Genomic DNA, 11,078 nt, shown 5'->3' with positions numbered 1-11,078 from the left:
GATGCACTGGCTCTGATGTTCAGGTAGTCTATTAGGCTGTGGTCTGCAGAGCAGAGTATGGGGAAGATTTGGAATAGCTACCATAGATAAAATATATTTAATTGAAGTAAAACAGGCCATAAAGTTCTCATTCTAAAGTTTTTAATGTTAGTCCAGGTATATATCTTTCTCCAAGTTAGATTTAATTCTTAGATTTAAACCTTAAAGCATTGTCATGAGTTTGATACTATTATTTTCATTTGATATATGACAAAACTGATGCTACCAGAAGTCCAGTGACTCACCTTGTCCGAAGGCCCAGTTTAAGTAGTGGAGCTGGGGTTTGAATAGAGTTCCATTCCGACCTCAGAGCTGCGGGTCTCTACACGTGCTCACCTCACCTAGCTCAACAGCACAAAAGAACAATACCTAGGAAGTAAATGATCTGAAACTTCTCCTCAAAAGCATTACAAAAAGACTCAATAAGTCTCCAAATCCTTACTTGGGTTTCAAACTGTCTGCTGATACTACATTTGTTCAGGATGGACTATTAAATGAGAAGATTACGAATCTCTGGATAGCTTCTGGTCTCAAAGAAAAAAGTTGTGTTAAATATTCAGCTTGAATCAGTCAAGTAAAATTCAACACCTAAGCTTGTTTTCAATAAACATTCAATGCTAATAGTCCTAAGAAATTGTGATTGCTACAGTCCTTCAGCATTCAGTGATTTGTGTTTATGGAGTAAAGAAACAGAGGATTAAAACATAGTCTGTGGAAGAGGGGGAGTTGTAAGAAATGACTGTAGTGCATTTTGGCAAATACCACAAGATACGTACAAAACTGAAGAGTGGCCAGAAGTTGAAGGGTCAACGTCTATTTGAGGAGAACAGAAAACGTTTCCTAGCAGAGTGTTTGCTCTGGGACTAGAAAGAAGGGTACAGGTACCAAGACACAGAGACAGGAAACAGCAAAGTGCAGTCGGGGGCCTTAGATTCAGATGTATTTTTTTCCTGCCAGTGACCTCCGGGGAGGAAGCATGCACACGGGGCGTCTCTGATCACAGCTGAGGGGGATCAGGGCACAGACACAGTGGGTAAGTAGGTTGCTGAGCATCTTAGGATCTCCTGGGGGCTTTTCTTTGCTCACACTCAGGTGCTAAATAGCAAAACGTCAGGTGGGAGGTCAGTACTATGGTGTAATTTTGTACTATGAGAGCAAGATAAAGATCAGGAGGCCAAGCGGTTTAGATTTTTAGCAAAAATAAAAAAGTGATTTGACATTCTAAGGGTTAAAACTTGATTAGGAGCAAAGCTAAGAAAGAGTTGAAGAAATAGGTGTGGTCAAGGACCTGAGATTCTGCACAATTAGAATGAGTTAAACATGGGAGCTGATAGGCTTAAAAATTTGTTGGAATTAACACTTTATCATTTTATTGGTTTTAAATTTTCACCTCGAAACATCCATAAAATGGCATTGCTAAAGTAGTGTAACACTTAAAATTCAAAAGGTTACACAGGCAATATTTTTCTGTGAATTTGGGAAAAAATAACTTAAAATACAAATAATAATGATCTAGCATTGTATCTGTGCAGAGTATAAAATAACACACACTAGTTTTATATGGCCTGCAGGAAAATACGCGCGATTAGATAAAGTCTACCTGTTGGCCATGGGCACAGAGCACATGGGAACAGAAGTTGGGCCAGCGCAGTTCCGCTCACCAGTAAGAACTCGCGGCCCAAAGTGCTGCATAGTAAGGAATCCAGCAGCTGCTGAGCATCTGCGACCCCAAGGCCAGCGCGCACCACATTTACGAATCCCAACGGCGTGGTGAGGTCCTTTCGTCCTTGACACTTTCCAATCTCAGCATTTTTTATTAACAACAGATGGTATAGTCAGGAAAGGAAGGAAGAGAAAGCCAGGATAAGGAACAGAAGTGAATCAGTTCATTGGCAGTATGGAGACAAGGCCCAGGGCAGGGAAGGCTGAACGAGGGCCAGGCAGAAACCAGGAGAATCCTGGTTTGAGGAGAAAGTCTGTGAAACAGTGTGCAGGGAAAAGGTAAGCACTGATTGGAGTATTATGGTCAGGGCCAAACATATAACAGACTTCAATATTTTTTTTAGTTATTAAACATTTAAGGTGACTGATCGTACAAAACGTCTTTTGGATTTGCTGATTTATTACCATAATTGACAAAATATGATACTCCAAAATCAAAATATGTATGTATCTATTCATCTGCATGAATATATTGATAAACATAAAGATTAATTTGTGAGCTACTGACATGTATTAGGTAATAAAAATTGAAGAACGTTATCAAGTCATGTATTGGCATATTTTGTTTGTTGACATGGCAATAAAGGATGCTTTAAACTGAGTAAAATTGATTTTTGAGCTCTGTGTTCATGGAGTAAGGAAGAAAATCTTTTTCAAGACCATTTAAATTTTAAATATAATGTACTTTGCACTGCAAAACCAGATTATTATCACTGCCTCTGAATAAAATCTCTTCTCTTCATAACAGTATTGAATTTTGTAGAACAGGATAAAACAAGTTGTTACAGTAAGCATTTTGACAAATCAATTGATATTTCAACTAAAATCAGTTTGAAGTTACATCAAAAGCCATACTTTGCTAAGGACATACAGTAATGCCAGCTACAGTATTAGGTGTTTGAAATGCCTTATGTCATTTATCATAACAGTTATATAAAAGTGGTACTATTATCTCTATTACAGAGATAGAGAAACAAGCTCTAAGATATTAAATAACCTGTCCAGCATCACTCTTGGGACCAGCAGAGCTGGAATCACAGCCAAATTACTCTGACTCCCAAGCCCTTGCTATGAAGCTCCAAGTTATTCTCCAATCCACCCCCACCTACATCAAAGCAAGAGAAGAGAACTTTAGAATATATGCCTATGAACCAAACTAAGTGATGGATATATTTTGTATTGATGACACTTAGTGAAATTTTTAGTTACATCTGTAACAAAAATGTGAATCATAAAATGTTACAGACATTTACAAAGACACCCACACTCACTCAAATGTGTGCACACAAAAGCACGCATGTGCAACACAGCTCTCAGATGATGATAAATTCACAGCTCACCAGAGGTTTCCATGTGGCTCAGTGAGAACTGAAAGGCCATACTGTATTATAAATTTAATGGAATTTCCCAGAGCAGTCCCTTTTTCAAGTGTTTTTCATATGCCTTCCAGTGATTTTCCAAAGAACCCATGTTTTGCTGTTGTACTTTTCATATCAGGTCTTCCTTTCCTTGCCAGCTTTGCAGGATGGTGGTCCATGTTGCTATATAAATATCCATGCAGTAATTGCTCTCCTCCGGGGTTGTGCTGTCTTCTGGAAGCAGGGTTGCACCCTGTACCCCAGCCAGTGAGAAGAAAACAGTCCCACTCCTCTGGACCTGTGGTGTCAGTGGAGCCCTGCTGACCTCTGAGCCACCTTTGAGATCATGTTTCCCATTTTATAAAGGATAAGGCATGTTCAAGGCTGGATAGCTTTGTTGGCCCATGCTTTAGTATCCTCGATGTCTACAGCCTTCCTTGATGTTATCTATAAACTTCATCAGTAAGGAAACAACGAGTCAAAACTTTTTAAACACTGAGGTATGCTAAAGGAAAAGTACAAGGATGTTAAATGGGGGAAGCTGGTCAATGTAATGAGACCACCTGTGTTTGCAAAATGGCACCTAATGGAAGTTACGCTTCCACCCCCGACAGACACTGGGAGACATGTACCAACTCTGCTTAATGATTACATTTCAAAGCGATCGCCATGCAAGAAAGGATTCACAATTTCATTATAAAGATTTTTCTCTTGTATTAATCTATTGCATATCCAGTGGAAGGTTAAAGTTACTTTTCCCGGATAGTCCTTAAATCATTCCCATGCAGGTCTGTAATGGATGATTATTAACAGCTGGAATGCTTGGGAGATGATCCTGTTTAAAAGCATTGATTTTTTGTTGAGTTCTTTCCTTGGTGGTGGAGGCATGCACATAGCTAAGACACTGCATCTTAAGACATTTTATCTTGTTAAGAGTAAAATACAAAAGTGTTAACCCAGAATATACTTATTATACTTAGTAAATATTGTAATCATTCTGGCTTTTAATGAAGTAAGTCAAAATACCTAATGTTCCCTGTAAAAACTTCCAATAAGTTATTTCATTTTTATGTCAGCTTAACCCCTTTAAAAAGGCTACAGGAAATTTTATGTTGCAGTAAGAGAAGCAAGGCAAGTAATTATTAATAAACAAAATTTGAGAATTTGACAGTAAGTGCCAAGAAACTCCAAGGAGATGTAAAATTAGGGCTGAAAAATATAAGCGCCCCAAGGATTCTTTCATAGGGGATCAGATTAGACCATCCAAAGCATGAATCTTTGGCATAAGAATTATTGTGAGCTGAAGGCAAATGAGAGCCCACAGATGCAGAAAGTAGCCTGTAGGTAAGGTGCAGTTTGGCTGAGGATGGACAGAGAGGCCTCAGTCCTCTGAGGAGAACATATATTTTTTCCACCTGCCAAAGAAAATGAGGTTACTATTGGCATGGACAGCACTGATCAAAAGGAGAATTTATTATGTTGGATGGGGGCAACATTGGTGCTAACTAGTAGAGATGAGATAGGTTGTCAGTCAGTTTAGATAAATGGCATGAGCAATGAGACTTTGTGGGAATGACAAAACATAAAAGCTCCAACTGCATGTAGACACTCCTGACCCGAAGTGGGGAAATCAAGGAAAAGTTGGTCTTAAGAAAAAAAAGTTTTCAGAGGAGGCTAACCTAGTATTTTCCATACTAGTTGCTTCAGAAAGAGACCTCACTTTGTGAAAATGACAACACACAATGATCCCCTTCAGTTTATCTCTACCCCTAGCCCATGCATGATAAGGGCTAAGCAGTGTACTAATTTGGATTTGGGAATCTTTCATTCTGCAAACATTTACTGAGTGTCTACTATAAATGTAAAGGAAGGTGTGAGTTATGAAAAACAGAATGATGATAAATAAGCCCAAGAACCTGCCCTGGAGTGCCAGCATTGCCCAGTGGTTGAGGCAGTTTGACCTGCAGGAAAAATTTATTATAAAAAAAAGGGTCTCGATGCACTTAGCCTGAAAAACAGAACCATTAGGGATGATTTAATAACAGAATGTGATCATTTTAAGGTTGAGAAAGGAGATGAATTGAACATCTATCTATCTAAGCTCTCTGTCTTTCTGAAGACCTAAAAAGACTATAAAGTACTATGTGAAGTATATGTTTCTATAAATAGTTGTTATAAAAAATAGGTTAACTCAGGGTGCACAGCTATTATTTCTGGTGATATTTCAAAATAAGAATGAATCAACTTGCATATAATTTTTCCTGACAAAGGATTGGGTGGAAATAGACTTTGCTTTGCCATGATTTTATGCATATTTTATAATTTTAATTTTATTAGTGCTTGACAATAAATTCAAAGGGATATTTATTTGCCTTAATCTTGACATTTAATGATATCAACTTGAAAGTGAATGATAACACATATTATATGTAAGTCTCACTTATGTAAAATAGTTATGGAATTATAAAACAGAGTTATACATTTATGAGTATTCAAATGTTCTTGTTCAGTTATTATACTAAAGATAACTGGAAAATGTCATTTCTATTCCAGGGGATTACAAGTATACTACCTTCAATACAAAGTCACACTTCAACAAACTAGATGGATTCAGACCATTAGAAGTTGTGACATTTGCATATAAATTTAAACTTTACCCCTGAGCTATGAGAATAAATTAATAATCCAATTTAAATGTTTGACAGATATGTCTCATAAGAAATATGGTACTGAAAGATATATTATGCTAGAAAGATAGCAGGAAAGACATTCTTCCTAATAACATTTAATTTACTGTCACAAAATAAGGTAGTCCATGCAATTACCTGGAGTCCATGCAATTTGTATTATAGATCTAAAATACACATCTTTAATTAAAGAAATTGCCCAAAGGCAGAAGTAATACTATCATTGATAATTAAGGTTAATTCATAAATTTAGTGATGGAGAAGGAAAATTTAAAATTTAAAAATTTTAAAGAGAAAATTAGGGAAAAGGTCAAATTAAAAGAAAACAGCACTAGTAACATGTCTCTTCAGGTGAGGAGAACTTTAAATGTACGTATCTTACTACTGTTTTAATTTGGTGGAGGCCTTTCTGGGTAGTGAGTTAAAGCTGAATGGTCAGTGTTACCACCACCAAGAAGGAGAGACAGCAAACCTGCAAAGCCAGCCTACTGTCCTCACAGTAGAGATCTCTCAAATTTGTTTGCATCTTAGGAAATAGTATGTTCATTTATTCATTATCTTAAAAATGTATGTTAAGGAATTTATTGACAAAATACATACAAGTATTTAACTCATGAATCCATACGGTGGCATATCAATAGATTCACTCATATTGAAATTTATTTCCCCCAGTTAATGAGCCATTGGGAGAACTTCAAATGTATGATTATTTTGAAACAGAATTGCAATCATCAGTTTATGGAGATTTGACTGGCATATAATTGATAAATCATTCAGTTTTGCACAATCATATCCACCTAATTGAAAAGAGGAAAGAGATGAAGACATTACATAAAATACTGGAAAGTTATTTGAAATTCATCATTTTTATATTCATATTCCCTTGTATACTCTTAGATCACTAGGATTATATGTATATACACACATACATATATAACTATCTTTCCTTATGTTGACCTCCACTTATTTATATAACATTATTCACCAGTGTATTCATATTTGTTATTTTTGTGTTTGCTAGGAGACTTCCTGTATGATGATAAAGCCAATTATTTGTTTGTCAATAATGCTTGTTCCATTTTCTCTGTATGTAGGCAAACTGGCTGTGAGATTTAAAAAGAATAATTAAAGGACAGTCTATTGGCATAGATTTTTCCTAGATGATAGGAAATCACTATTCAAAATTTATTCCTTAATGCCTGCTTTTCAACACTTGGATTAATAAGTCCTTTCTTTGTAAATACAAAATGAGAGAATAGGATTCATTTTCTTCTTACTGTGAATTATGCTACCAAAGAGGTCACACTGATCACACCCCAGAGCACTCAGTGAAGAGCCATTGCGTGGGTGGGCTGGGATTGACCGAGCTGATATCAGGACAAGCATGGAAGCAGTGATGTGTCAACGGTGGCTGCTTTGTATAGGCTCACACACACAACAGTTATATTTTCAGGGAAAAAATTAGCTGGTTTCAAACAGCCATGTTTTCTTCTTCTGGAGCTTAATAACAAAAGTAAACATTTGATTATATCTTTCAATCCTTTGTAAGGTGCACATCAAATCTTCTTACTCTTTATTTTCTTAATTGATGTGTATTTTAAATACAACATTGGTTTGGTGTACAAGATAATGATTTGACAATTATATACATTCCAGAATACCCACCACAAGAAGTGTACCACACAATGACACTACAAAACTGTTGTCTATATTCCATATGCTGTACTTTCCTTGCTATTATTGAAAGTTAAACACAATTAATAAATAATATTAAAAATAATACACATTCAAACTATTTTCTTTCTAGTTATACTATATTTTTCTATTAATCTATACTGTTGAGGTTAACTATGTCTATTTGAACCTGTGTGGTGGAAATAATATACATTGTAAATCATACTGTTAGCTTCAAATTGGCCACAGTAGGTGTAGTTGCAGTATGGAAATCAGAAAACACTCCAAATCAGTGCTTGAAATATTGTTTTGTTAACTTGCCTTAAAAAAGTTATGGAGATATGACATTATGTGGATTAATCTTAAAGTTGTGACATGTCTGTAGCCATTAAATATATTGCAAAAATATTGAGAAAAATTGGTTTAGTAATCAAAAGCTAATATCTAGTTTAAGAAGTCATTGCCATGAATGATGTCATCTCAACTTACATATATCTTTATTGTTTTACTGTTATCTCTCTCATTAGTGTAGAAAAAAGCATTAACCAACATTCATGTCAAAACTCCACTCATACACATTTCAGCTATAATTTGGCTGCAGATAGAACATGCTGTCAAAAAATCAGTGAAGGCATTCTATGAGAACTAAATGGATGAATGAATGCTTAAAAATGTTTTATTATTATTTGTAAGTTGATTGTTATACATCCTATATATTAGTAAAATGTAATAAACATTTATATATTGTAATAAATGTATATATTATAATAAATAATATACATAATAAACTTCATATTATAAATTTAGTCTATTATATATTTTTTACTTACAAGTATATAAGTATTTAAAACATATAATTTATAAAAAGTATATATATATATATATATATATATATATTTTACCATCAATTGCTAAATGTTAGCCAGGACACAACTGTATGAAATAAAATAAATGTGTAGGATTAAAGATGGTGGCAGGAGAGGTGAGACAGAGACCTCCTCCTAAAACCAAATATAATATGAAAAGATAATTAATACAACTAGTCCTGAAAGAGCAACAGGAAAGAAGGCTGTGGCAGACTGCATGCACCTGGAGAAAAGAACACACCTTGTGGAACAGGGTAATGTACCGAAGCTATGACCCGGTGGGACCCAAGCCATTCCCCCACCCCAGCTCACCAGCAGGAGGAAGAGAAATGGAGCAGGGAGGGCATGGAGGCCTGGGACTGCTGAATACATAGCCCTGGAGATCTTCTCTGGGAACACAAACTTACATCGCATGGTGCTCTGGTGATTAGTGGGGTTGTAAAGCAAAGACAGGAGGAATACCTGAGGAGACTGAGATTCCATCTGCTTGTGGAAAACGGGGATCCATATCCAGCTGCTCTGGACAGGCAGTCTGAGAGACTTCTTAAAAGTGAAAAGGCTGCTAAAGGGGCAAGGCCTGCCCAGAGCTTACTGCTCAGAAAGGACAGGTAGACAAAATTGTCTGAGTGCACTCTGCCAAGCAGGTTGGGAACTTTCAGGATATTCAGGTTTCCATCACCCTGGCTGGCAACACAGCTCCAAGGCCTCACACCATGATATGCAACCTGCTTCACCTTCCTCCAGGCCAGCCTGCATCTGGGTTGCAAACCAGCAACCCCTGCCCTGGTGTCAGGTCAGCCAGAGGGAAGCCCCGCCTATGGCAGCTACAAACAAAAAGCACAGAGGCTTACACCTGTGTGTTTGGCCACTGGTTATGGCAGTGGAGACAGGCATAGCAGCCAGGAAGCAGGAAACAGCTCTTTCCTCCCTCCAGGAACCAGCACCACTCCCCTGCAAAAACCAAAATCGCTCCAGGGGCTGAGCAGCTACAGAGAGTAGAGCTTCTGGGCACTAGAGCGAGCACATACAAATATGAAAAGTCAAAGGAACTGAGTTCAAACAAAAATCTCACATACACCAGAAAAAGGGAAATGTGAAAAAGAACTAATCAGATGTTCCAGAAAGAGATTTCAAAATAAAAATCATAAACATGTTCCTGGAGGTACACAAAAATATTCAAGAACTCAGGAACGAATTTAGGATGGAGATCCAATCGTTAAGGAACACAATGGAGACTTTTAAAAGCAGATTAGATATGGTGGAGGAAACAATAAATGAAATAGAAATTAGAGAAGAGGAAAACAAAGAAGCTGTGGCACAGAGAGGAGAAAGGATCTCTAGGAATGAAAGAATATGGATATAACTATGTGATCAATCCAAATGGAACATATTCACATTATAGGGGTGCCAGAAAAAGAAAAGAGAGGAAAATGTATAGAAAGTGTCATTGAGGAGGTAATTCCTGAAAACTTCCCCAATATGGGGAAGGAGATAGACTCTCAGGCCATGGAGGTACACAGATCTCCCAACACAAGGGACCCAAGGAAGACAACACCAAGACATATAATAATTAAAATGGTAAAGATCAATATAAGGACAGAATATTAAAAGCAGCCAGAGAGAGAGAAAATATCTCATACTAAGGAAAACCCACCAGGCTATCATCAGAATTCTCAGAAGAAACCTTACAGGCCAGAGGGAGAGGCATGATATATTTAATACCATAAAGCAGAAGGGCCTCAAACCAAGAATACTCTACCCAGCAAGATTATCATTTAAATTTGAAGGAGGGATTAAACAATTTGCAAATAAGCATAAGCTGAGAGAATTTACCTCCCACAAACCATCTCTACAGTGTATTTTGGAGGGAATGCTACAGATGGAAGTGTTCCTAAGGCTAAATAGCTGTCACCAGAGGTAATGAAACCACAGAAAAGAAAGTAGAACAGTTAATTATTAAGCAAATACAAAATTAAAACAACTGCCCCCAAAGTCAGTCAAGGGATAAACAAAGAGCACAGAATATGACACCTAATATATAAAGAAGTGAGGAGGAAGAAAAAGGAGAAGAAAAAAAGGAACCTTAAGATTGTGCGTGTATAGCATACTAAGCGAGTTAAATTAGACTCTTAGATAGTAAGGAAGTTACCCTTGAAGCTCTGGTAACCACAAATCTAAAGCCTGCAATGGCAATAAGTACATACCTATCAATAATCACCCTAAATGTAAATGGACTGAATGCACCAACTAAAAGACATAGAGTCACTGAATGGATAAAAAACAAACCCCACTATATGCTGCCTATAAGAGACTCCCTTCAAACCCAAAGACACACACAAAATAAACATGAAGGGATTGAAAAAGGTATTTCATGGAACTAATAGGGAGAAAAAAGCAGGAGTTGCGGAACTTGTATCAGACAAAAAGACTTCAAAACAAAGAAAGTAACAAGAGACAAAGAAGGACACTACATAATGATAAAGGGGTAAGTCCAATAAGAGGATATAACCATTATAAATATATATGCACCCAACATAGGAGCACCTGCATATTTGAAATAAACACTAACAGAATTAAAAGGGGAAATAGAATGCAATGCACTTATTCTGAAGACTTCAACACTCCACTCATTCCAAAGGACAAATCAACCAGACAGAAAATAAGTAAGGAGACAGAAGCATTTAATAACACATTAGAAGAAATGGACCTAATAGACATCTACAGAACTCTAC

Source organism: Manis pentadactyla, chromosome 7 (assembly GCF_030020395.1).
Source record: "Manis pentadactyla isolate mManPen7 chromosome 7, mManPen7.hap1, whole genome shotgun sequence".
Classification (NCBI taxonomy): domain Eukaryota; kingdom Metazoa; phylum Chordata; class Mammalia; order Pholidota; family Manidae; genus Manis; species Manis pentadactyla.
The sequence above is the reverse complement of the archived record's forward strand: the minus strand, read 5'-3'. Positions refer to the sequence as shown.